Source organism: Rhipicephalus sanguineus, chromosome 1, assembly GCF_013339695.2.
Source record: "Rhipicephalus sanguineus isolate Rsan-2018 chromosome 1, BIME_Rsan_1.4, whole genome shotgun sequence".
Taxonomy (NCBI): Eukaryota; Metazoa; Arthropoda; class Arachnida; order Ixodida; family Ixodidae; genus Rhipicephalus; species Rhipicephalus sanguineus.
The window spans coordinates 317,336,709-317,362,888 of record NC_051176.1 but is presented as its reverse complement, the minus strand read 5'-3'; the positions used below and the strand labels follow the sequence as shown (position 1 = coordinate 317,362,888).

At 44.3% G+C, this 26,180-nt stretch overlaps 1 protein-coding gene and 1 long non-coding RNA gene across 2 annotated transcripts in view; one reads left to right on the top strand and one right to left on the bottom strand.

The window, feature by feature from the left end:
• The window catches only part of LOC119379464 (protein FAM184A), a 628,470-nt gene that overhangs the window by 371,392 nt on the left and 230,898 nt on the right, over window positions 1-26,180 (top strand). The gene's annotated exons all lie outside the window — the stretch shown is intronic.
• LOC119379467 (uncharacterized) lies at window positions 6,474-13,166 on the bottom strand. The gene is made up of 4 exons (XR_005181203.2): window positions 12,809-13,166; window positions 12,682-12,744; window positions 11,131-11,224; window positions 6,474-6,574 (listed from the first exon to the last, which is right to left on the bottom strand). It is a non-coding gene; the product is annotated as an uncharacterized LOC119379467 (long non-coding RNA).

The following is a 26,180-nucleotide window of genomic DNA, read 5'->3' as shown; positions in this document are numbered from 1 at the left end:
CGCCGGCTGGATTTGGTCGGGATTGTAAAAGCGCGTCTGCACAGGAACTCTGATTCCCGCAGCGCCGCCGCCGAATGCATCCCCGAGAGGCCGCGGCGGAGAGCGGATACGGCAGACTAGCCAGTATGAGAAACGTCAGGGAGATAACATCTTGCTCTCAAAACTTTCAAGAAAATCGCTTGCAGTATGCTGCCTCCTATCAACAAACACACAAAACGAAGCGGGCAGCCATAGCACCCGAGATTCCACTATAATTGCACGCCGGCGGGTGTTCTCCGGCTGTCTACAATTACAGTGTTCACTGTACTACAATATACTGGCTAGTCTGCCGTCTCCGCGCCGTCCCCATGCAAGGCCGCGTCCGCACCGCGGATGCCTGCGCAGAGGGCGCTGCTATCCATCGGAGCGCCTGCACGGTGCATGTCGCGCAGGAGGAATCGGTGGAGTATCGCGCCTTGCCTTTTGTTTGGCGCTCCCGCATGAACTACACGTTTTCGTTCTGTTCGTCTGGGCAGAGAATGGAACGTCTTGAACCGACCAAACATTGCATTCAACGTCGTCTCTTGTCTGGACACTGCCGTGATCACACTAAGATCAGTGGTGGATCCAGTCCAGACACTCATTTAAGAGCGCGCGGTTGCTAGAAGCAAAACCAAAGGGCCAAAAATTCACTTTTTTGTCTTAGGGAGTTTCTGTTATCACATGACTGCCATCACAATATATATACTGTTAAATTGTTTTTGCGAAGGTATCAAACATTTCTAAGATCAGTTTTTAATAAGCAAACACATCCGGGAGTAAAAACACTACTTCAGATATATTTAGTGTGCTAAGTCTCGTAATCATAAACGTTGGTTCTCGATGTGTTCGGAGACAATAAACGCAATGCAGTTCTCAGAATGGGTGAGTATATATTAATTACAGACATCGTAATATTGGAGATTTTTTTTTCAACGATAAGCGAAGTTCTTACGATTTCGCTCAAATTATTATTAGATCTATTTACTGTCCGACAATATATATATATATATATATATATATATATATATATATATATATATATATATATATATATTATATATATATATATATATATATATGTATATATATATATATATATAGACAATACATTATTTTTGTCCTTGCTGGGGTCCACGGAGGCGGCAGTCGGAAGACTATATAGCCCTACAATGACGCCACAAATAAGTGGCGCCTCCGAGGGGCTGAGACATTCACAGCAGAAGCTTGGCGCATCGGAACCATGTGTATCAGCCGAAGAACAGACATATGGGATCTTTTGCACGAGTATCTTGCCACAAGGTTCGAAATTATAAAATGAAAGGGGTGTTGGCTTTCATAATGTGCGTTGTATTTGGTTTTTGGCTCCTCCATTGAAACTATAGGTTCGTTGTTTAATGACACTGTGGCATGCCGGAATGAGCGGGAAATAGACGCGAAGCGCGGCACAAGAACACATGTATTCGCGGCACAAGAAATACTCAACCAGATGTGTCGTTCAATGTCAGTTTGTCGACTGCTAGCGCCCACCGCACATGTTTCGCGCTGCTTATTTCTTTCGTTTGCGTTTTTTTTTTTTGAGGTATAGGGATAGCTGACCGTTCTCTCGCATCGTAGTACAAGGTATTAGAAATCGCTTACATTTCCAAAACAGAGAACACACAGACTCGCGCTGCTTTTCGCCTTTCAGCTTTTCACGTTTAGGTTGTTTTTCGGTATAGGTCTCCAGTTCATAAGCAGATAACGAGCACACATGTAGTCATTAGAGTATAAAAACTAGAAGTACTACTTTTTATACGCTTTAAACCACCGAAAAAAAGCCTAAAGCGTTCCTCCAACAAGCGACGAGGATTCGTCCCTGTGCAATGGCTTCACGTGAGAAAGTAGAAACAGATGGTTTCATTCCTTCCAGGCTGTAAGCCGACGAGGAAGGTCGAGAAAGCTCGCGCCCGCGTGAAGCCAACTCAAAGTTTATTAAACATATGAACAGGTTAATTAAAATAATGACCTCCCGAACGCCAAAAAAAAAGCCCTCTACCCAAATTCGCCTAACTGTGTGTTTCTGAAAGAATTTCTGGGTTATTTAAAAGAATGGGAGACACATTTTCTTCCATCGAGCACAGCGGAAGGGCTCCGTGTCGCAATCGAGAGCACAGTGACTGCTCGAATTCCTCAGGTGTGCTGGTCTTATATATTTGATGAGCTCAAATTTAAGCCAGGACAAGGTGTAAAATATATTTGGAATTGTTCGGCAGTCCTTTGGCACAAATGATAATAATAATATCTGGGGTTTAACGTCCCAAAACCACGATATGATTATGAGAGACGCCGTAGTGGAGGGCTCCGGAAGTTTCGACCACCTGGGGTTCTTTAACGCGCACCTAAATCTAAGTACACGGGCCTCGAACATTTTCGCCTCCATCGAAAATGCAGCCGCCACGGCCGGGATTCGATTCCGCGAACTTCGGGTCAGCAGTCGAGCGCCATAACCACTAGACTACCGTGGCGGGGCGGCACAAATGATCATTCCACTGCTGCTCAATTTCATAACTTCGCAAGACCACCAAAGTCGGGTAACTGTTCGCCGCAAGTAATCAGCTCTTTTATCTGGGAATGACAGTCGCACACGCCTGCCACAATTGACGTCGTTCACAGCCTCATTGATGGTGGAGATTTCAGAGGCGCGGAGACTGCACTAGCGTCAGGCACAGACCACAGTGCATATGTGGAAAAAAAGAAGCCACGATATGCTGACTTACTATATTGCTGTTTATGTGGCCCGTAAGACGCTAAAGAAGGCGCAGTGCGAGACTTGCGCAAGATGTCTCACATCAGACAGTAGCACAGTAACGGGGAGTGATCAGGCCTCCCTATTCACAGCGCACTTTGATAACGGAGGCCTGATATACCCCTCCGGACCTATCAAAGCAGCTATTGCAAAACTTGGAAATAGTTTGGTTTGACCACTTATTATTTCAGCGTGAGTAAGTTGCATGAAAAGCATTGTGGATTTCAGCGCTTTCTTGACAAAAAACAAACAGATTTGCCTAATCTGGGATGTGAAGAACATTGAAATTGCATCGCGAAATCAATTCAATTCAGTTTATTTTCGCCATCAAAACAAAACGTGATAGCCGTGGAGCCCGCGGTAACAACTATCTTTCGATAGTTCGACAATGCCGTGGACACCTACAACAAAAAAACGCCTTGGCGATGTCGCAGCAGCATGAAAAGAAGGCATAAAAAGTAAACATTTCACACAGTGGAAAGTCGTAATACAATATAAGTTTAAACAATACAAGCAACTGAAACAATAAGCAGCAAAAAGAGAAAAAAGGACAATATAATACAACTCCGTAATTTATGTTGCGGATACAAAATGAAAGACAGCAAAATGAAACATCAGGTACAATGTAATCAGAATACATGGTCATCATGTTATAAAAAGAAATAAGTGACATAACCACATTGGGTAAATATTTTAATTAAACAAGAAACAATGCATTTATTTAGGAATACTAAGCATCTTCGTAAAGGTAATGTTCAAAAATAGTTTTTTTGTAGTGCTTTCTAGAATAATGTTTTTTCTCCATAAATTATTTAGAAGTCGTGGCAATTCATTTTCTAGTAGCTGCCAACCGTACTGTTTTCTGTACGTTTTGAAAAATCCATTCATCAGTTTCCCGAGTTCTGTAAGTGCGTTCGCGTTTTGACAAATTAGAAACCTGTCGCAAAAACGATGTGTTTTGGGTTATTCCGCGTTTGAAGGCTACAGATAACCGATATTCATATAATTTTTTAACCGGAAGCACTTTATATTGGTGAGAAAGCTCTTTAGTATACTGTAGTCTAAGGACATTTGCAATAATCCTAATAATTTTTTTGGAGAATATATAACTTTTTAAAGTTTTCTTCTGATGTCTTACCCCAAAGAAGGTGGCAGTAATTAAGTCGCGACTCAAAAAGCGAATGATATAACAGCTTCATGGTGCTTGAGGGAAGAAAATGTTGATTTCGGAAAAGGACACCAATTACTTGAGATAACTTGGAGATGCGTGACTAACGTGGTCATTCCAGGACATCGATTCGGTAAACAGAACACCCAAACTTCTAAACGTAGGAACAATTTCTAACGGGGTGGAGTTAAAGGTAATTTGTTTATTTGGTTAAACATTTTTATTCCTTGCTCTAAATATAACAACTTTTGTTTTCGCAACGTTCACACGTAATCCATTTCTTTCGCTCCATTCACATAGTTTCTCTAATGCGTGATTTGCGGTGTCCATTATCATATCTAAACCATTGCCGGAGATGAACATGCTCGTATCGTCGGCATATATTATGAATTTCGCACTTGCAGTCTCCACTATGTCATTAATAAAAATGTTAAAAAGAAAAGGGCCCAATATACTTCCTTGAGGGACTCCGCATTTAACTTTCTGCATCTCTGATGTGAAGCCATTAATAGTGACTGCCTGCCTTCGATTCATTAAGTAGGATTTCAGTAAATCTTCCGCATGCTTACGGAAACCATAACAGTGGAGTTTTTTAATTAATATAGTGTGATCAAGGAGGTCGAATGCTTTTGTAAAATCAACGTAAATACCAATTATTATTTTATTTTCTTTAAGTTCTTTCCAAATATATTCTTTTTGTTCTAAAAGCGCAGATTCTGTTGAAAGATGTTTACGGAAACCATATTGAGCACTTCTCAAGATGTGATGTTTTCTCTCAAATTTACTTAACCGGACATAAATAATCTTCTCAAACATTTTAGAAAAAACTGGAAGTACAGATATGGGCCTGTAGTTGCCAAGATCGTTTTTATCACCTTTCTTGAAAATCACAGATACGCGAGCAATTTGCATTCTAGACGGGAAGACAGCTTTAGCAATGTATAAATTGAAAATGTACGTTAAACCGGGCAGAATAACGTCGAAAACGGATTTTATAGGTTGCAGTTTGAGACCATCAATATCTCGTGAGTTCGTATTATTGAGTTGGTTGAAGATCTGCATAACCCCATTATCATTTACTGGATCAAGAAATATGGTCTCTTCTACTTGTTTGATGCCACTGAGGTCGTTACACGTACCTGAAATGATAGAAAGGTTCACAAAGTGCTCATTAAATTTATTAGCTAGAGATTGATCCGATACTTCTACACCATCTATTTTTATAGAGTTAAGCTCAGGACAGTCTTTAAGTGCAGTGAGATGGTTTAGCTTTTTCCAAATGATATCCGCACGTCCTTTAGCACAATTAAACTGCTTGTTATAGTAATCCTGTCTCGCTTTTTGAAGGTCTTTGTTCAAACGGTTTCGAAACGTTTTAAAAACCTTAAGGTCATTTAGGTCTCTTGTTTTAACGAAGTGATGATACAGCTTGTTTTTCTCATTTACTTTAATTAAAAGGTCATGTGTATTGTATGGTTTCCGAGCACGTCGTTTATGTTTTATTATTTTGCAGGAAAGCATGTGTTGTAAGTTGAAATAAATGCTTCCAAAAAGCAGTCATAGGCTCTATTTGGGTCCTTTTAATTAAGTACATCATTCAATTGATTTTTTGAAGTGCGTTTCTGAATTGTAGTATATTTTGTTCAGTTATCGACTGTACGATGTGAAGCGAACTTTTCCGTTTACTATGCATTTTAGTTAAACAAAGAAAAATTGGTAGATGGTCGCTGAAATTGAAAAGAAAAATTCCTGCTTTAAGGCTCCTCTTAGTATTTGTTATGAAGAGGTCTAGCAGTGTCGATGTATGAGCAGTAATACGTGTTGGTCTTTGTATAACGCTGCACAATCCATTTGCTTTCAGGAGGAATCCTTATGAAAAAATTTAATGTGTATTAATAGACAGACTAATGTCTTTAGACATAAGAATCATTACACTGTCTAATGCCAGTCTAATGCGCTTTCTAATGCACACCTAATGCGAGTCTAATAGTAATTGGCCACCGTTAGTCTATAGAGTCATGACGTAAGAGTTTCTGATGACCATTGTCTAGCGTTAGTCTATGGAGTCCTAATGCGTGAGTTTCTAATGGCCGTTGTCTAGTGAAACGCAATTGAACATATGCATTAGGTTGACATTAAACACCATATTGCAGACCTAGGCCTTATGCCAGCAACAGCATGTTTGCTGCACACAGGTCAATAAATATTTTTGTGGTTAACAATACAAAAGTGTGTATGCTTTAGACGATTGTCACATAAACGCCAGCAGACCATTTCGAGCAATGACTAGATCACCATTGTTCTTTACACGTAACAGTCTTTCAAAGCCAGTCAATAATCTTGCAGGTCTATGATACACGCATTTGTAAACGAGCGCTAAATTGTCAACCTATTTAGTTTCTATAGGACAATAAATGGGGGTAGTTAGTTAAATTTTGTATTTCCTACGAAAGAGCTCTTTTGCAATCACAAACAAACGAAATAAGACCAGGCGAAAGATTTCAGAAGAAAGCGCTTTTCTATTTAATTTCTGACTCAGCACTGACGATAGGGTCTCTTGTGCTGCACTGTCGTGGTGGTACAGTTGCTGTATTTGAAACCTGCAAGAGAGAGTGTTAATATTAGCTTGGCACTGAAGCATACAGCTTAGGGCAGCATGTGAACAGATGTTGCAATTTATGATTAATGCCTTTTTTTCAGAACAGTGGTATAATTTTTACCATTTTAACTGAATAATCCATCTGTATCAATGTCCAACCACATAGCCTTCGCTTCATGCTGCTTTGATCAAAAACATAAGAAAACAAACCGCTATATATCACTTCAGAGGGCTGTTGTTTCGTAGATTGGCCAGCTATTATAGAGAGACCAATTAGCTCTGTTAGCTTCTTTGATGTAACATTCCATAATAACGTCCTTTCGCTACTCAAATGGTACTCCATGCATGACTGCTGCATGCATCAGTGAGCCTATTCCACCTCCTTTGTTTCAAACAAAACTATCACAGAACAATTTGTAGCTCATGCTCAGCTTGTGCAAGGTGAATCTGAGCAATAGGAAAGTGGAATGTGGAGCTGAGTCTTGGTAAAACAGCTAGAGAAATGCTAAATTCTAGTGAAAATAATCATGAAATGGTGGGTTCTGTAAGAACCTACAATATATTTTACCGATATGCATGCTGTAACAAGTTATGGGTCATTTCTACAAAAATTTTGAAAACAAGGCATTAGGGAAAGCGAGCCAAAGCATTTTTGTATTATTACCCCTGGTGACTTTTGCATATTATTCGATAGCTAAAGGTACATTCATTATGTACCTTGAAGAGGCGACAAAAGTTTTATGAAAATGGAAATATTTTTTCCCGGTTCCATGCTTTAAAGTACACATTTACAATGTTAGCTAGCAAATATTGCATAGTTATGAAATTGATCACTTGTCTTTTAGAAAAACAGAAGAATCCACATTGGAGTGCGTCGGTACTTGTTGAACATCTTGACAGGATAGCACAGCTACTCAAGGAAAGAGCACATAGCAGAGCTAAACTCAAAACTAACCTTTTTTAGAAATCACGCAGATGATTAAAATATCATCTGAACCCAAGTGTTCGCACAGAGATAACATCATCTACAGTGCATGTGCAAACAGCAAAATGGAATAATCAAACGTACACCCAGGAGGAAAGAGGATCACGAGCTAAGACACCGACACAGAAAGAAGAGAGGAGCATTGTCCGTGTATTAGCTCGCGCTCCTGTTCCCTCCTGAGTATGTACCAAAATGCCCAGTTACAAGTACTGTTAAAATGTACACCCTTCCACAATAGTATGAATTCATTCGACAATTAAAGCTCCCTGTCAAACAAGGTTATTCAAGGCACCATCACACAGTGCATTACACTTCTCTTTCTGTGGTAGGCCTCAACCTGTGTCGTGAACTGTGCGATATACACAGATTCTTGGTATCTTTATAGATTGTGGGGTGATAATGTTCCAAAAAATGTGATGAAACATGAGTATCCGATGCCTTCTAATGAAGGCTATCTCCGATTCAGATTATCAAACTCTCAGGCTTATCGATCATCCGACAACAATGCTTTGTTAGAAGGAAATGGGTACTCCCATGTTGCACGACATTGCTTAAAACATGGTTGCACCACAACCTATAAAAACACCATAAACCTGTACATAGCAGTAAGGTCAGAACAGGGATTATTAAGGCCCACGACATAGAAAAATAGAGCGATGGAATACGCTGTGAAAGTGTGGCCTACAGCTTTGCATGAAAGTCAATTTTCAATGTTGCATTACTTCATAACACTGCGGTAGAATATATGTTTCATTGCCTCTTTTTGCTGTTTGTCAATGCCTGTAGATGACGTTAGCTATGCAAGAACTTGTGGTTACACATAATACTGAAACGTTAATACTTATCGTAGAGACATGTGAAGGCAGGACGAGGAGGGACACACAAAGGCGCTAATTTTCAAGTAATTTATTTGGACTCAGATCATACATATTTATAATTTTAAGGAAAGAAAAACTCAGGCATGCGCAGGCACAGCTGCGTCCAGGAAAAATAGTTCTTTCTTTGTTAAATATAGTGACGGCACACTAACACAATCTTGGCAAAGATAATGAATAGTTGCGGATTCAATAATCAATCCAATATACAGTATAGCATTATCACTGTGTGGCTAACCGGCAACTGCTGCCTCTTTTTGCATTGTTGCAGTGTTCCCTGAGCCTTCCTTTGAGACAATGGCCCATTTTCCCTAGATAATGCTTACCCCATAATAGGGGTATCTCATAAACGATGCCTTCTTTGCAAAGCATGTAACGTACGTGTCCTGCGATTCTTATTCCAGCCAAGCCTCCTTTGAGCAACTGCATGGGTTGGTGCTTTTGCATAGTTTAGTATGCTTATTTGAAACCGGGATCACAACGCTGATGTTTGTCTTAGCACCAACCATGTTTATGCTGTCGGATATCCTGTGCAGATGTGGCATAGCAGAAACATATTTCGGCGATCAAGATTCGGCGTTGTTTTGGCCTAGCAACTGTAAGGTGGTTTTCTGAGTAGGGCTTCTGCAACCGGTACAGCAAGGGGAGCAGGATATCCTGCTTGCATCCACAAGCAGGATATAATTAAGGCTCGTCCACAAGAAATGGGAACAGGATTTTTTAAGGCGTTATCGAGGCAGTGTCAGACAATGCACCTTTTTACCATTATTTAGTGGGAGGAACTAAAAGGTAAGAATGGCTTGTTTCCCCTCAGTTCGTATGACTAGCACATGCAGTTTTTATGCATATTAAATCGTACATTCAGGAACCTGATAGTACAATACTCGCCCGATGCTCGAGGGTAAGCACCACTGGGTGTAAGTAATCACGTGCAAGTGTTACGATGTTAGTGGCTTCAGATTCGACAGAACCTTTGTGGTAATCTATAAAGAAAGAGGTAGTCATCCTCATATCTTAAAACCCCTGTGTTTGTATATTGCACTAAAAAATCTTGTTCCCATTTCTTTTGGATGAGCCTTAATTTCAAGAACTCACCGGATGCCAGCAGGATATCCTGCCCCTGTTTCTGTACCGGTTGCAGAAGCCCTACTCAGAAAACCACCTTGCATTTGCCAGGCAAAAAAAAAGACTAATCTTGATGGACGACGAATTTTTGCCACTATGCCATATTTGCACGGGATATCCGTCAACATAAAAACGGTTGGTGCTTGGGTAAACATCAGCATTGTGCTCATGGCCTCAAATCAGGATTCTAAGCTAAGCAAAAGCAGCAACCCAGATACTCACAAGGACGCCTGGCTGCATTAAGAATCACAGGACACATTAAGTGCCCTGCAAAGAAGGCGCCGTTTACCAGATACCCCTATCATGTGGTAAGCGTTATGTAGGGCAAATGAGGTAGTGTCTCAAAAAAAAAAAGAAAGGCTCAGGGAACGCTGAAACAACATAAAGAAAGGCAGCGATGACTGGTCAGCTACACATTGGAGCACAACTTTGCTTTACACTTTGATGAGAGTTTCATTGTGCATAGGCACATTGACAAACTACTACATTGATCATTGAATCAGCAACTATTAATAATGTTAGCTGAGATTGTGTTAGTGTGCCATCACTATCTTTAACAAAGAAAGAACAATTTTTCTTTCGTGCAGCTGTGCCTGTCCAAGCCTGAGTTTTTGTTTTCTTTATGTTCAATGCATAAGTAAGTGTGATCCACGTGCAAATAAGTAATTGTTGAAATTTAGCACCTGTGCATGTTTCTCCTTCTTGTGGCATCTTCACAGGTCTCTATGCTAAACCTAAGGATGTCTTACCATGAAGGCCAGATATCAACCCTTGATAACATTTTTTTTAAAGTTTTCTCACTCTGCTCCAAACTACATGGCAAAAAAATCACTAGAAATCCACTGATTTCTTGAATAATGCAATACTTGTATTTTTATAGTTAGCAAACAGAATTCCATAATTATGACACTGTCTTCTTTTTCATTTCTGTGATTTACACACAAAACTGACAAAATTTTAGGATTTTTCAAGATGCTACCTTCCTGCAACCAATGGGGAGCATGAAAACCTATATCAGCGCTACAAAACTTCTCGCATTGTCTATTGTGGCTTCAGATTTCATTTCTTTCTCAATGTTATTTTGCAATGGCCCTCGAAAATTCTGAAGGTAAAAGCTAGCATCGCAACAATACACATAACAACATGATTATAAGTAAGATTTCCCCGCACAGTTTCATGGTAATCCAAACAAAACAGATGTTCGGTGGAAGATGGAGGACGCTTGAAGAGACAAAACGTCCTCAAAGAGGTTATGTCGCTGCAGCCAACTTTTCAACAAGTAGACTTGCCTTAGTCAAGACAGCAACGTCAAGAAGCACCAGTTGCTCCCTTTATGAAGACAACTTCAAGTGTCAAAACGTTGGCTCTGGCGTCATTCCATGTTCAAGGATTACAAACTAAATAATACAAAATATTCCATGCTCCATGTTCAACGCATACAAACTAAATAATATGCACTGCACTAAAGTGCAGGAAATAGGTTTCCCACACCTAAGGGCCAGTATATGCTATATTTCAATATGTGCTACGTGTCAAAACTGTCCCATTGTAGTGATAAAAAGAGATTCCTACCACTCAATATGGCTTGTCTGGGCTTGCAGGAAGACCGCTCCTATCTTGCACTGCAATCTGTCCTCTGTGTCGGTGCCGTGAACAGCTGTCATCGCTGATCTATACATGACAGATACCACAAAAGATTATTTTCACACAAAACAAACCCTACCACACACAGATAGCGAGTACCAAACATGTCTTCAGGCAAGTGTATATCGATACATTAAAAAAGTTTATACTTGAAAGAAGGGATCAGGGCACAATCAGAACAGGTATTAGTGGACTAGCCACTTCTTGCAGACTATCGAAAGAGTGGCACTGCATGTCCAACATTCACACATGTACGTAATAAGCATGACCCAGAACATGCATATGGGTGTTCCACATGACAAAAACATTTGCAAAGAGTGCGTGGTGCATGAGCACATGGTGCAAGGTGGGAACGAGCCATATGTATTGCGTCAATTTAGGAAACACATTTTCGGTACTCTAAAGCGAATTCACATTTAGCGTGTCTTGTTCACTTGAGCTATCAGATTTTTTAGTTATGTAAGCCCTTCACAAAACCAATAACATTCTGCAACTTTCTGAGAACTTCTGGAAACATATGAATATATAAGAATTTAGATCTCTTTCTTTTAACTCATGACCTTACAAAGCTAAATAAATACTAAATCACTGAATACTACACCTTGGTTATGCATCCTCATACAAGTAAGAGGGCAATATCGGTACCATGCTGCTGTAAAAAAGAAAGCGTGAAAAAACAATGACTTAAACCAACCCACAATCAAGCAACATTCTCACAACATGAGTACAGTCTAAATTATTCGTGATGGAGACGCTGGTGTGCTTCCATCAGCAAATAAAAAAATATATAATGGCAGAAAAGAAGTTCACGCACTTTTCTCAAACACAAATACTGCACCAAAGAGTGGCATGAGTTAGCTTAACTTAATCGAATTTACATATTCTTCTACTAACATTATTTCATATAAACATGTGCTTCTTCAAATTAAGCACGCAGCTGTCGGAGTGTACACTTAGTACCAGTACATAACGTAATTCACTCAAATACATTTACTTCAAGTGAGCTCCCTTAAAACATTTATGATGCAGCTACGTTGAAATCCTAACCACGGAGCAATTACATGAATTTCCGACAAAAGGACTCGGGAACGCAACCACAAAAACATATCCATCATCGCGTGTGCGTGACAGGGCTGTGTGTTTTTCTATCTACGTGCGCACTGTTGCGACACTTTTGCGCATTATTACCGAGTTTGGTCAACTCCTCTCGTATCACCACCGTGAAAACGCTAAGGGACGACCCGTATGTTTAAAGGCAGACACTTCTTCACGGCGACAAGGGATTGTATAAATACTCTCAAGCGATGATCACGTGCAGTAAACATCCAAGGAATAACAGCGCAGTGACACGAGGCTTGCATGATCGAAGGATAGGATCGCGCAGCCGCAACGCGCATCCTTCAAACATGTAATCAACGCAATCGGCGACCGGCTTTTACGGTGATGTAAATACAAGTGCGCTCAAAGCACCAAACGTACGTGTCTATCGGGTCTCTCGTTCTCATCCTCGCTGTGCCAACACGCCGCCCGGGCTATCGGTTCCTGCACAACAGCATCACGCAATGAATAACCAAGTTACTTAGTTCAGCGACTTTCTTCAACTTACCGAAGTTTGGCACTGGCTTTGCATTCTTCACAGTCGCTCGTCAAAAGGCTCACGCTTCCGCTCCTGTACAACCGCGGTCGCCGCTTGTCACAACACTGGGAAGTGGATTGTCTTTGGAGGTACACTCGATATTGAATCACGCGATTAACGTGAGTAATCGATAAACGAAGCAAGAAAGCACTTTTGAGCGCGGAGACAAAGCTGCGCGTCCGATGAGGCTGTTCTGAGTGGCGACGAACGACGATGCATCATCCCCCACTTGCGGGAGGACGTTCCGAAACGCGCAAAATATCCAGTCGACGAATGTCAAGTACGATAAGCACAAAATAAACGCACACAATATCTATCAACACGGCAAATATGTCACTGCGGAGCACATGTGCTCGCGGTACTCGCGGGAAGCACCTGTAGTACAACAAGGCCTGTTGCAACTGCCGACTAACAGGCTCGACTAAAAAGAAAATATAGGTGGCAGTAGTGTCGTGTTATCATACAGGAAATTTTTGTATTGCAAATTAAATGTATTTATGGCTTTGCACACAAGTTTAGGTGCGTCTGTACTATTTGATCACTGTTTGTTTTAGTTTTCAAACTATACTTTTTGTTCTTGGCATATTAGAGAAAATTTTGCTCATGCTCGAGGCGACGGTCATCACTGAGTCCCTGCAAGATACACGTAGGGTGGCTGGATTCTAACCACCCTAGTACAGATCTCAAAGGCAATGCTTTTGCTTACTACAAGCGCCGAACACAGATTTGTTTCAGGGTTGGAGGCTGTGCCCGTGTGTAGATAGGTATGAATAGCATGCATTCCTGCACAATAAAAGAGAAATGGTGTATCTGACCAGGTGCCCATTCCTCTACTTTCTCTGCGTAACAGGAAACAGAAGCGTCAGCTGCGGGATGAAAGGCATGGGCGCCCCCCCCCACCTCCTGTACCCCGCTCGCCGGAACTTGCCGACGGGGAATGAAGAATGGGGTGGGGGAGGCTACGTTGGTAGCCACTACTCCCAGGCGTATTTTTGTTGAAAACGTGTAGCTGATGATACACTTCCAAATTCTGACTGCAACGATCCGACTGATTCATCTCTCGTGCTTCCCTCAGTGTCCGCAGTTCTATTACAGTGCACTGCAGTTCTATTAATCCAACCCCCCATCCTCCGGGCGAATGGAAAACCTACACTTCTGTGTAACTGTTCGGGGTATCGCTTCACCGCACGCGAGCGACACTATGAAAATTAGTTAATTAGTAAACGCTTCAATATAACCGGCGGATAAAACTTCAATATATATATATTGCGGTTTTATCCGCCCAAGGTGGTCGAAATTAATCCGGAATGCCCCATTAGAGCGTGCCTCCACATCGTGCTTTTGGCATGGAATATCCCAGCATTATTATTATTATTATTATTATTATTATTATTATTACTATTATTATTATTATTTTTATTATTATTATTATTATTATTATTATTATTATTATTATTATTATTATTATTATTATTATTATTATTATTATTAGTGCTTGAGGTGCTCAATGCTTATTAGTGCTCAATGTTATATCTCCTACTGAAACATGATTGAAATATTTATTGCAATACAAACTGTTTGGCGTTTGAGATTTCTCAAAGACAAAACGTGAATGTTGAGATCTGTAAGAAATTGAATTAGATTAAGGTGCATGTTAAAGAATCCAAAGTGGTCGAAATTTTCGGAGCCCTCCACTACGACGTGCCTCATAATCGTATCGCAGGGGCGTAGGCAGAAATTGTTTTTTTTTTTTTTTTTTTGGGGGGGGGGTGCACCTCCTTGATGTGAAGTGGGGGCCGGGCAGGCAGATGTGGTCGAATGTCATTTTGGGCTCTGTATGCTATGACAAAAAAACTTTCGAGGGGTGGGGAGGGGGAGGGTGGTTGGGACACGGGCCCGATGTGCCACCCCCTGGCTACGCCACTGTCGTATCGTGGTTTTGGGATGTAAAATCCTCGCAATTGTTACGATTAGTACTAGAATATTTAATTTTTAGTGGTGATGAACGCTTAACATATATTTCTTAGCTGTAATGTGCTTTGGCATTAGGATACGCATTGGAAAATCTGCGTACTTCTGTCATCAGAAATCCTGGTGCATATTGTCATTTGAGTGTCTGCTGCACACGTGATGCTAAAGGACATTAGGCTTTGCAGGTCTAATGTCAATCTAATGACACATTAGGTGTGCATTAGTTGCACATTAGACACGCAAAGTTCATTTTCATAAGGGAAGTCAAACTTTTTTACAGTGAGATCAGTATTAAGCATGTTAATATTTACATCCCCGCCAAAAATAAGGTTTAGCTGTTCGTCTTGAGTAAAATGTATCAACGACTCAAACATATCAAAAAACTTTTCAATACAACCATTTGGAGGGCGATAGCATACAACGTAAAGATAACGTTCTAAGCAAACAGACATTTCATAGTCATTTGTGGACACAGTGTAGTCGGGTATTAATTCGGATAGATATTGTTTATTGAACAGCATACTGTCACATGGTCGTGACGTCGACGAAGGCAGCAGACAGCGTATCCGAGATGAAACTTTTCATTTGGCCGAACTTGTGGCCGGGAAACTGAAAGTCAAACTACGGCAACACGCTGATAGCGGCGAATAGAGCATCGACCGTCGAAAAACTGACAAGCGGTCAAGCGCGTCGGCTTTTATACAGGCACCATCGAACTTTCCAGCAATATCGCTGGTGGCGGCATTACCTCTCGACAAAGCTAGAACATTCACGGGCGGCGCGCAATCTTAACAAAACGATCTACTGCAATCGAGAAGCTTCTCGAACACTGCTTTGCGGACAGCGTCGATCGTTGATAAACTTCCTTGCTGGTCAAACCCGAATAATTCAAAATAAAACAAGAAGTGGGCGTGGCATTGCCCCCCTCTGAAAAAGCATCGTCCCGATGCTTGTGAAAGAACAAAGAAGTGAGAGAAAAAACAAGTGCATACATAAATAAATTAAAATAACAAAGGAAAACTGGAGTCCCCGGGTTCGCTAACGCGCAAAAAACGGCTTAAGGCGCACGACATGGACGACTACCTCACCGGAACACAGTGGCAAGAACGACGACCTTCCCGCTCGCCGTCGCCCGGCCGTTACATATCAGCGCACCGCCGGCAGTACACTGGCCCAAACCGGGGCCGGTCGCCTAGCCCGTATCCGGATAACTAAGGGCAGCAACCGATGGAGGTGTGGTTGCTGAACGACGAAATGCTGAAGATCCTCCGCCGTCGACGACGACGCCGCGACGAAGTTCCGAGCCCCCGCCGCACGCTGAACGACGTCCTGAAGACGAAACTTTGCGACCGAAAGCAGACCTGACAACGCAACGCGGAAGCAGCGGTGCAAACCGACGTAGCCGTGACCCGACGCCGCGACGTAACCGCAACGCAAGACGGCGGACTAGCGACCTCGACGTTCTGATCGACGGCCACAACGTCACCGCTCTCGTCGATACTGGAGCCGACTATTCCGTCATCAGTGGGCCGTTCGCAGCACAGTTGAAGAAAGTTAGGAATGCTTGGGAAGGCCCCGAGATCCGGACCGCTGGAGGCCATCTGATAACGCCGATTGGTGTCTGCACGGCGCGAGTCACCATCAATAACCGGACTTATCCTGCGAGCTTTGTAATCCTACAAAACTGCTCCAGGGATGTGATACTTGGAATGGGCTTCCTAAGTGACCACGGCGCCGTCATCGACCTGAGGTCTGAGTCGATAACACTGAACTCAGACAAAGCGCTCCCGCCCCACGCGATGCCAGGCAACCATACATTGAATGTGATAGAAGAGCAGGTGACCATTCCGCCGCGCTCCAGCGTCATTATTTCCGTCGGCACCAAAAACCTGCGCACATTGAAGGCGTCATCGAGGGCGATCAGAACCTACTCCTGAACCGTCAAATTTGCGTCGCACGAGGTATAGCCGAGCTGCGTGACGGTAAAGCAAAGGTAGTGCTGACAAACTTCAGCCACGAATATAGGCACCTCAACTTTGGTACGACGGTTGCCTACATCGACGAATGTGTAGCCGCCAGCGATGCTTTCGCCCTCTTCGATGCTGCCGAACCTGCTTCGACGAATAGAGGTCCCGAACCGGATTTTGACGTCAACCCGAGCCTTCCGAAGGCCAAGCAAGACCAGCTCAAAACCTTGCTCTTGCAATACAAGGACTGTTTCTCGTCGTCATCGCGGGTCCGACAAACGCCCCTTGCGAATCACCGCGTTATAACAGAAGAAAATTCTCGACCACTCCTTCAGAGCCCCCACAGAGTTTCTACTCGAGAGCGCGACGCGATAAAGAAACAAGTCGACGAGATGCTATGCGACAACATCATCCAGCCGTCCAAGAGTCCGTGTGCGTCACCCGTGGTGCTAGTGATGAAGAAGGACGGGACACTGCGCTTCTGCGTTGATTATCGGCGCCTGAACAAAATCACGAAGATGGACGTGTACCCCCTCCCACGAATAGACGACACCCTGGATCGACTTCACAACGCGACGTACTTTTCGTCGATAGACCTCAAGACCGGCTACTGGCAAATGGAAGTCGACGAGAGAGACCGAGAAAAGGCTGCCTTTATAACACCCGACGGCCTCTTTGAGTTCAAGGTCATGCCTTTCGGTCTTTGCTCGGCACCTGCGACGTTCCAGCGTGTCATGGACACCGTACTGGCCGGATTGAAGTGGCAGACGTGCCTTGTGTATTTGGACGACGTCGTCGTGTTTTCCTCGACCTTCGACGAGCATCTCCGGCGGCTTGAGGCAGTACTTCAAGCAATCAAGGCCTCTGGACTGACCCTGAAGCGAGAAAAGTGCCGATTCGCGTACGTCGAGCTCTTGTTTCTGGGTCATGTGATCAGCAAGTCTGGAGTGCGCCAAGACCCGCGGAAAACAGCTGCCATCGCCGACTTCGCGCCACCCACCGACAAGAAGTGGGCGTGGCAATACAAACGCCGCCACCTCGGCCAGTGGCTCGATTAAGGAAGTGTGTTTGGTAGCCAGGTAATCGACAAACATCAGTTTCATTGGTGCTCCAAGTTTCAGTTATCATTATAATATCTGTCATCATATCTATATTTTGCAAAAATATGCTTAGTTGCATTTCTTTATTACGGATTGATTGGGCATTTAAGTGTATGCACTTGAAGCATTTATTGAAGTCTGAACCAAGATGATTTTTAAAGTTGGTTGGCAGCACATATGGTGTTTGCATATGGTTTCAAAAGCAGGATCCATATTGAAGTGTGATCCAGTAAATAAGAACAAAATAAACCTTAGGGAGTAAGTTTAAGAGTCGAAGCTCACTCACATGAGTTACAGCTTTTACCGGAGAGCCATCGGACTTCCTAAGCAGAATCCTTCCATTATTGTGCCATACATATTTGAAATTCCATAGTTTCCTTCAGCAGCACGCGTTTCCTTTTTGTCAAGTTTTCGGACACATGAACATCTTTACCGGCTTGTTTGAAATTCTTCCTGTTTGTCCACCACAAGTCTCTAACGTACTGCTTTGCAAATCCACAGATGATAGCAGGAATCTTATCTCGCGCTGATGGTAGTCTGTGTATTACGGCCACGTCGCTCTCAGTGAGTAGTGGCAAAGAAACTTTTGCAGCAATGACATTCATTTTATCCAGAAGGTTCTCATTTTCTGTTTGTTTTATACCATGAATTTCTAGATTTGCCCATCGGTTTCGCCGTTCCAACTCATCGATTTCCTCTTCAACTGCCTCAGCCTTCAAATCTTTCATCTCTAGGTTTCCAGTCCTAGTTCTGATTTCTTTAATGTCGAGCTCATTTCCTTCTACGCGTTGGGACAAGTCGCGCATTTGGTCCGACATGAACTGTACAGAATTCTGAATGCCATCAACTGTCTCTTTTAGGGGCATCAAAACATCAAGTTTTGGTTGATCGTGTGCAGCATTAAGCACATATCTTTCAGATTCGGCTCGGTGGGCGGTTCTGGCGACGCGTCTTCGGTGCGGTTCCTCGATCCTCTACATTTCGAGCATTTCCAAGTTTTCTTGTTCAAATCTTTTTTTTGACTGAAGGGTGTGTTCCGACAATCCAGCGCAACTGCTTGTGTGGTACTTGGCATTGCATGTTGTACAAGCTACACAGTCATCTAAATTCGACAAAGGTGCTTGCACTCGAGGCACATACTATCTCTAGGCAGGCTAACAGCTTTGGCAGCAGCGGCGGTGAGAATGAAACAGACAGTGCTCAATTACCAGAAAAGACACCAACCTGCAAATACAGCGAAGACAATTAAGGGTCTGTACCGCTGCCGCCGCCACCGCCACCGCCAAAGTGTTTTCCAGTGGGAATATTCGTAGATTTATAGTCCGGGAACCGTTGAGGCCACGAAAACGACACGAAATCCAGACAGTCAAAATGGGCTGTGCCTCGCTAGGGTTGATTCTTGCTGTCGCTGTGGGGCATGCGCATGTGAAAAGGTAAGCAAACGCGAGAGCGCGGTTGTGAACGGCTCCGCCAGCCCGCCCGTAAGCGAGAGTCGTGGGAGGGGCGTCTGCTCAAGGAACTCCGATTGCCCTCAGCACCACCGCTGCAAGCATCCCCGAGAGGCCGCGGCGGAGAGCGGCCTCTCGGGGATGCTTTTTATTTTTTTTTTAACTCTCTTGTTGCAGCTACTGTTTCCATTTGTGTGTTCCCTGCAGCGCATGTTCACGCCATTCATTCGTTTGAAGGACCTTTGTCGGCACCACGCGTGCCGCTTTACTGCACTTATATATGCTTGTTTTTCTGAAGGATCGGCATCTGTGTCTATCCGCAAATCGCAACTGTCTCAAAGACGGCCCGCCGCTGCATCTGGACGGGAGGGCGCACTTTTTTACAGCCTCAGGCGGTCGTGCACATAGAGTATGCAGCGTACGTGCAGAGAAATTTCTGGGGCAGCGTTTGACAACAAAAAACAGCTGGACCCAACAACGCTAGGAGTGCCCGCAGAGTCAAGTGCGACAACAATAAAAGGAAGAAAACGCCCGAGGGCGGTGACAAAAAAGCCATACTCGTGCTTTGGTAAAACGGGGGAAGGAGGGGGGGAGGGTAAGGGGTACTTCGAAAAAAAATAATAAAGAACGCTGGTACGTCGCTGCTTGTTTCGCTATCAAAGTCCTAAGCACAGAACAGTACTGACAGATGAAACGGGCTAGATAGAGACGTAGAGAAAAAGGAGGTGTAGAGGGGGGCTGAAGTAGCTCTAATAAGGAGGGGGGGGGGTCCATTAGGGGAGGTCCAAAGGGATTGGGCTCTCTTTGGAATGCCTCAGTGCCTGGCAGATCGACGTTGTCGTCGGCTGTCGACTGCAAGCATCGCCGGCGTTTCTTGCTGTTCTTGATTTTTCATTTTCGTAGTGGATTAGCAGATGTTCATACACGTTTGTTGCATCTGTTTATTGTTCGACCACGAGTGACAATTTCTGCATTGTTAATCCATATTGTGATATGGCAAACATTTGCGCATACATAGGCTGCAGGGTTTTGTGTAAATAAAATCAGTTTTCAGCGCGTGACGCTGTCGAGTGTTTCTACGTGTCCTGTTTTACCGCGCTTCTGAAGAACTGGTGCAATTCTACGGTGCAATAAAAATATGTGTACGCACGTGATGCATGTTACTTGTTATGTACTCATAATAACTATATATAAATATATTGTTTTTTTCATTGGGAATACGAGTCGAACTGCAGTTTTGGTAACCTTGTAAGATAAGCGTCTGCAAATAAAAAAAATTTTAAGAGTACGGTGCGGATACATTTATTACGAAGCCGAGTGATTCCGCCCATTATTGATTCGCGAAAAAAAAAACGAACATTAAGTGGGTTAGTTACACAGACCAGTTCAAATATATGCGAAAAAAATCATAAAAAAATCAGGCGTTGTTTATATTCGGCATAGTGGGGCTCGAAAGGCGGGAGTAAAGTCGCTATGATCGCTACAGTGGCGAAAGTGCATTGAAAATCGTATCTTTCAGCAGGACAAAAAAAAAAAAAACTAACGCCCCCAACTAAACACCCTGTTATTGCCGCGACTGCGTGGAGGAGCATTCATCTATGCAATAGCCGCTTAAAACATCGCCCGCCCTCCGTAAATCAGTCACAACGACAGTAACGTATTTCACAACACACAGAAAACTTGCATCAAAAGAACATCCATGAGTTGCGCACCGTAACTTTGACTTTTCTTGTGCGCAAAACAGCAACGCGCGCTAGCCGCGCCCTGCAAGCCGCAGGAAAGTTTCAGGTGATGCTGCGAGCCGCGCCGCCTTTCGGCGGCGACATGAAGTGCGTCACGCTCCGCCGCTCAGTGAGCGCACTACAAACTTCTCGAACACTGTAGGCCGTCCCATCAGTGGTCCCAACGCCCGGCGCGTGCGCCCTCTCCTAGCGGAGAAGTCGCGAAACGTCTCCCGATCTCGAAGGCTTTGCTTCTGGCAATACCGGTACTCCCGGCCCTTGCCAAAACGGCAGAGGGCAGCACACGAAAATGAAAAAGGTGGATTGCACGGAGAAAGCGTAATTTCAGAGTTGGGCGTGACCCGCTCCACCTCCGCACCGTTGCTCTCGCCACTGAGGGTCGGAAAGTCTGCCGCCCTGTTTGCGCAGCTTGAGTAGTGAGGCGAGGAAAAAAATGGTTTTGCGCTTTTAAGTGCCCTCCCACCGATTTGAAAATGTCAGGTCAGTGTGAACGAGAGGCAAAGTGCATGCTGGCGCCTATTTTTTCTCGAATGCGTTTTTTTTTTTTTTGCTGTAGATATGCGCCTCCTTTATTAGAGCACTTAGAAGTGCGATGCCTCTGCAAGAGATCCGCATGTGCTGGAAACTGACTACGAAGTTTGCGGGTTGCATTGTATGAGGGTGCTGGCGAAGGGGACGGTCGTTGCGCAATAGTGGCGCAACGTGCGTTGGAAGAAGCAACGCGCAACTGTTGCGCGTTCACGGACGGACCCCGCCGCTGGATGCCACCGCCACGTTCAGCAACAGTTGCGCGTTGGGACGGACGGTACACCGCGACCATGAGACATTCAAAGTTTTCGCCTTGATACTACCACAGACGAATTGATTCGTTCTTACAGTGATCTAGATCAGGAAAATCGAGCAGTTACAATCCTTTCCTCCGTAAATCGGGCCAATATAAATGCAGTAACAGAAAAAAGTAACAGTTTGGTGGCAACGGTGAAGCAATGAATGCGATAGCAACAAATTGAAATGTAACGCGAAGAACAGAAAGCAGCTCGAAATTTCCAGCGCATCGCTCAAGCGCAAAGGACGCACGAACAGAACACACACAAGACGAGCGCGAACTATTACGTGTCACAGCTCGACACTTAAAGCGCTCTGGTTAAACATAAAGAACGCATGAAAGGAACGCTCAAGTATATACAGGACGAGCGTGAACTAACAACTGCCACAGTTGTTACTTATTTCAGTTTGAACAACGCGCTCGTTTCACAATCGCAACCGCTGCAGCGAGCGAAGGGACCTTCGTACGCTCTGTAACTTCAGTGCGGACATCGCGGTGAGAACACGAGGCATACAAACGGACCCTCCCCCACCCCCACCCCCACTCCACGAGAAAAGCGCGCGCGCAGGCGACCATGCCCTGCAGGGCGATGTGCACGGAGGCGTGAGCGCTTCACTACGAACGGGGCGACGACCTTTAAAGCGCGCCCCTCGCGCACTTCGCGCCATCTCGCTGGTGAGCGAGAAAGCACGCTGAAGTAAATGGTATATATAAATAGCTCGCCGTTAGCATGCCGAAAGACGGTACTCTCCGTGGCCTAGCCGTCTAAAGGCCTCAATGCGCTACGACCGTTCCGTCTCTCGTGTCCCGTTCCGTTCTTCGACCGGGCCGGAGACGGTACCTGCTTTTTGGCTTCGGTAGGAAAGAACGGGCCCGTTCGCTCTCTCGGTCGCTGATTGGCTGACAAAAAAAAAAAAAAAAAAAACGGTGGCCACCTGCCTGTTTGCGGAAAACATGGCGCCCGCGTGAAGCGACGAAGCGACAGTCAAGGCCTATAGGCAGCAGCCGCAAAAAAAAAAAGGGTTTATATGGGTGTTATTGTGATGAGTACAAGAGTTAATGATCATCCGCAGCGATGTTCATCGAAAAGGAGCAAGCCGACGTTACCATCCTGCCTTCCTCGGAGCCCGCGATCGCAGACGAAATGTGCTACGCGGAGATTGGAGGCCGCCGATTCCGTGTGTTTTGTGCCGTCGTTCGCTTTGCTTTGGAACTCGTGCTAGAATACCGCCAGGTATCTGCGTGTCACACATGCTCGCCGCAAACGTCAATCATGTTCGATCGCCGCAAACGGCGTATGATATATGTGTATGTGGTCCGTGTTCGATGTTCATTCCAGCGAAATGCGTACGTGTATGCTGGAGCTTTGGGTGAACGGCCAGGTCCGGTGTGAAGTGCCGAATGATGATACAGTCAGTAGCGATAAGTTTATTGTCTCATTATCGCCGTCGTTAAACATGTTCCGCTGTGTGTGCGCTGTTTTGGTGCTTTCAGTGCGCTGTGGTGACCGCATCGCCTCCGAAGTGCTCGAACGTGTCCCCAGTTTGCCCACGAAATACAAGTCGGAATATGAACCTGCGATGTGCTGCAACAGTGCCATAAGCAGTGCTAAATGCACAAGTGTTGTTTGCTGTGTGTGTGCTCTGGAGTGTGCCGTGCATTAGGGATGGTAAAATTGATGAACGATTAATCGATTAATCGATTAAAGGTCCACAATTATTCAATTAATCGTCATCAATTTCCTTCTTTCGATTAATCCAATTAATCGATTAAAGCTATTCGATTAATCGATTACGGCACCCCCCACTTCCGCTGCCAACCTCCCCCCTTGGCCGGAGCGCATGACTTCGAGGCGCGCTATCCTGAGACGCAGATGCCGTGCACATCGCCTCCCTTTCACTGCTTTCACTACAGCGCATATTTCTGCGCTAGAAGAACGAGCCCGGAGCTGGCGGCGGCCATACCCCATAGAGAAAGATATGAACTCGCCCTGAACTCCAAGCACTCCACAATGCGCAATGCTTCAAGCCCGGACAGGAGGCGGCTCCACCCCATCGAGGCAGAAATGAACTTGCCCGGTTCGCTGCGGCTCACAGTCTACTGCTGCTGCTGCTACTGCCTTCACCTCCTCTCTCTTAAGCTGGTTGAGCGTCGTCTGAGTATACGTGGGGCTTGCGTCACTTGCGTGTTATATTGTGTAATTATTACACATTGGTGGTTATACTGCTACCTTTGGGATGTCGTAATGCCGGGAAGAGGAGCGCAGTGTGGTCGTTGTTCGCAGAAGATGAGAAAACGAAGACTGCAATGTGTAACAAATGTGGCAAGCACTTCTCGAAGCCAGCAACGGAGACACTAAGATATCACCAGCTGCACGCCCACTCTGTTCACGTGCCAAATAGCCATCTCCCAAAGAAAGATGGTAACGACGAAGGTGACAGTCTTGAAGAACCCTCTCCTGACGATCCGCCTCTTCAGGTAAGTTATCAATATCTCGCTATTTAACCAACAGCCATCTCCCGACGACGGGCTCCTTGTGTCCAGTGTGCGAAAGTGGGAATTTTCGTACACTGGACGCAAGAAGCCCATCGTCGACACTTTCGAAAGCGGGAATTTTAGATCGTCAGCGCGTCTGATAAAAAGATTTGGGTCCATATCAAGCACGAACGATGCTTCTCAAACAAAGAGATATCGGTTTTAAAGCACCCATAAAATATGTAGATTAATCGATTAATCGAATAAAACTTTCCACCGAAAGCAATTAATCGATTAAAGGCTAAATCGGATAACGATTAACGATTAATCGATTAAAAATTTTAATCGCCCATCCCTACCGTGCATGTGGAGCTTTCTTGTGTATCAGTGCAGCTTTCTTGTGTATCAGCCATCTCGGTACAGAAGCTTCATCAAAGTTGAATTTGCTGTTTCGTTCGCGTATAGATTGTTTCAAGTTCTTTCTGCACTTTTCAACTTTGTGCTTTCGTACAGCGCTGTATTGCATATGTCTGAGAATACTGAAGTAATGATTGACAACATCAGGTAGCCTTCATTTCTACCGCTTGTAAATAATGCGCCAAGAGAAAATTTCAGAAATGGCAGGCCGTGATGCGAGCAAGCACCACTAGCAAGAAGCTATATTGCTTGGTTCTTAATGTTTCCCAACCACACAAACTGCTTATTGATAGTCATGTCGAGTAGAAATGCTTGAATGCTCAACAAATGTTTACTTTATAATCGAAAGTCATGTACATGTAGGAGAAAGGTAAAGTAATACTCTCCCAAAATTACGACTGGCCCAGTGCCTTGTACGAAACTTTGCTGACAGTTTGCCCTCACGTGCTAGCTGCGGTCATGTTACAAAAGCTGGCAGAGTCGCCCAAATGAAAGCTTTCCAGTACCTTGCAGATCTGCCTTTGATCATTCCATCATTTGTGACATACCGTTTCGCCGTAATCCTTTATTACAATGCGAGTTATAATTAACACGTATTACCCAAATAGCCTGGCTGGACACTCCATCAGGTACTCTTTGTTCACTAATTTTGTCTACAGCTGATGCCGAATAATGCGTCTTCAACTCGCACCAGCAAAATATTCCCGTGAGCTATTTTGCAAGTGCTGTCACACAGCTATCACTACTTGGCTGACAAAAAAGCATTGATATTGGTGGTGCTGGACAATGTGTCGAAAGAAATCGCACTAGCAAAATATTCCTCTAAAATATTCTCTAAGTACTGTTGCACGTAATTGTCACTGATTGGTTGCAAAAAAAGGCAGTGACGATATGACGTCTTCATCAGTAGCGTAGCCAGAAAAAACATTTTTTTCGGGGGAGAGAGAGGGAGGAGAGGGGGCTGGCACGTCAACATATATATATATATATATATATATTGTAACGGAAGAAAGACAAGAGACGGCACCCTTCCTGTAGGCCAGCTGTTCTCTTTCTCGTCTTCGCGCTAGCCGAGCTCGAGCCCGTTCCCGAGCGCCGGTTCGTCTTCCTCACATTCGGCCACACTGCGAAATGGCATGGGAAGCTTCCGGAATTGTCTCTGGCAGGCGGCATAGGGAACCCAAGCTCAAGTTTACAGCGCGACGACAGCGTTGCGTTGCGGCTCTGAAGGCAAGCGCTGGTGAAACTGGGAATGGCGCGGCTGACCATGCTTGTTTCATGACCGACAGTGGCGGCACACGTAGCGCGCAATTTTCAGTCGATGCGGGGAACTTAGGCTGCCGTGCCTAGCTGTGCCGTCAGCTTGGCACGCTGAACCCAAAGGCTTGCTGCGCAA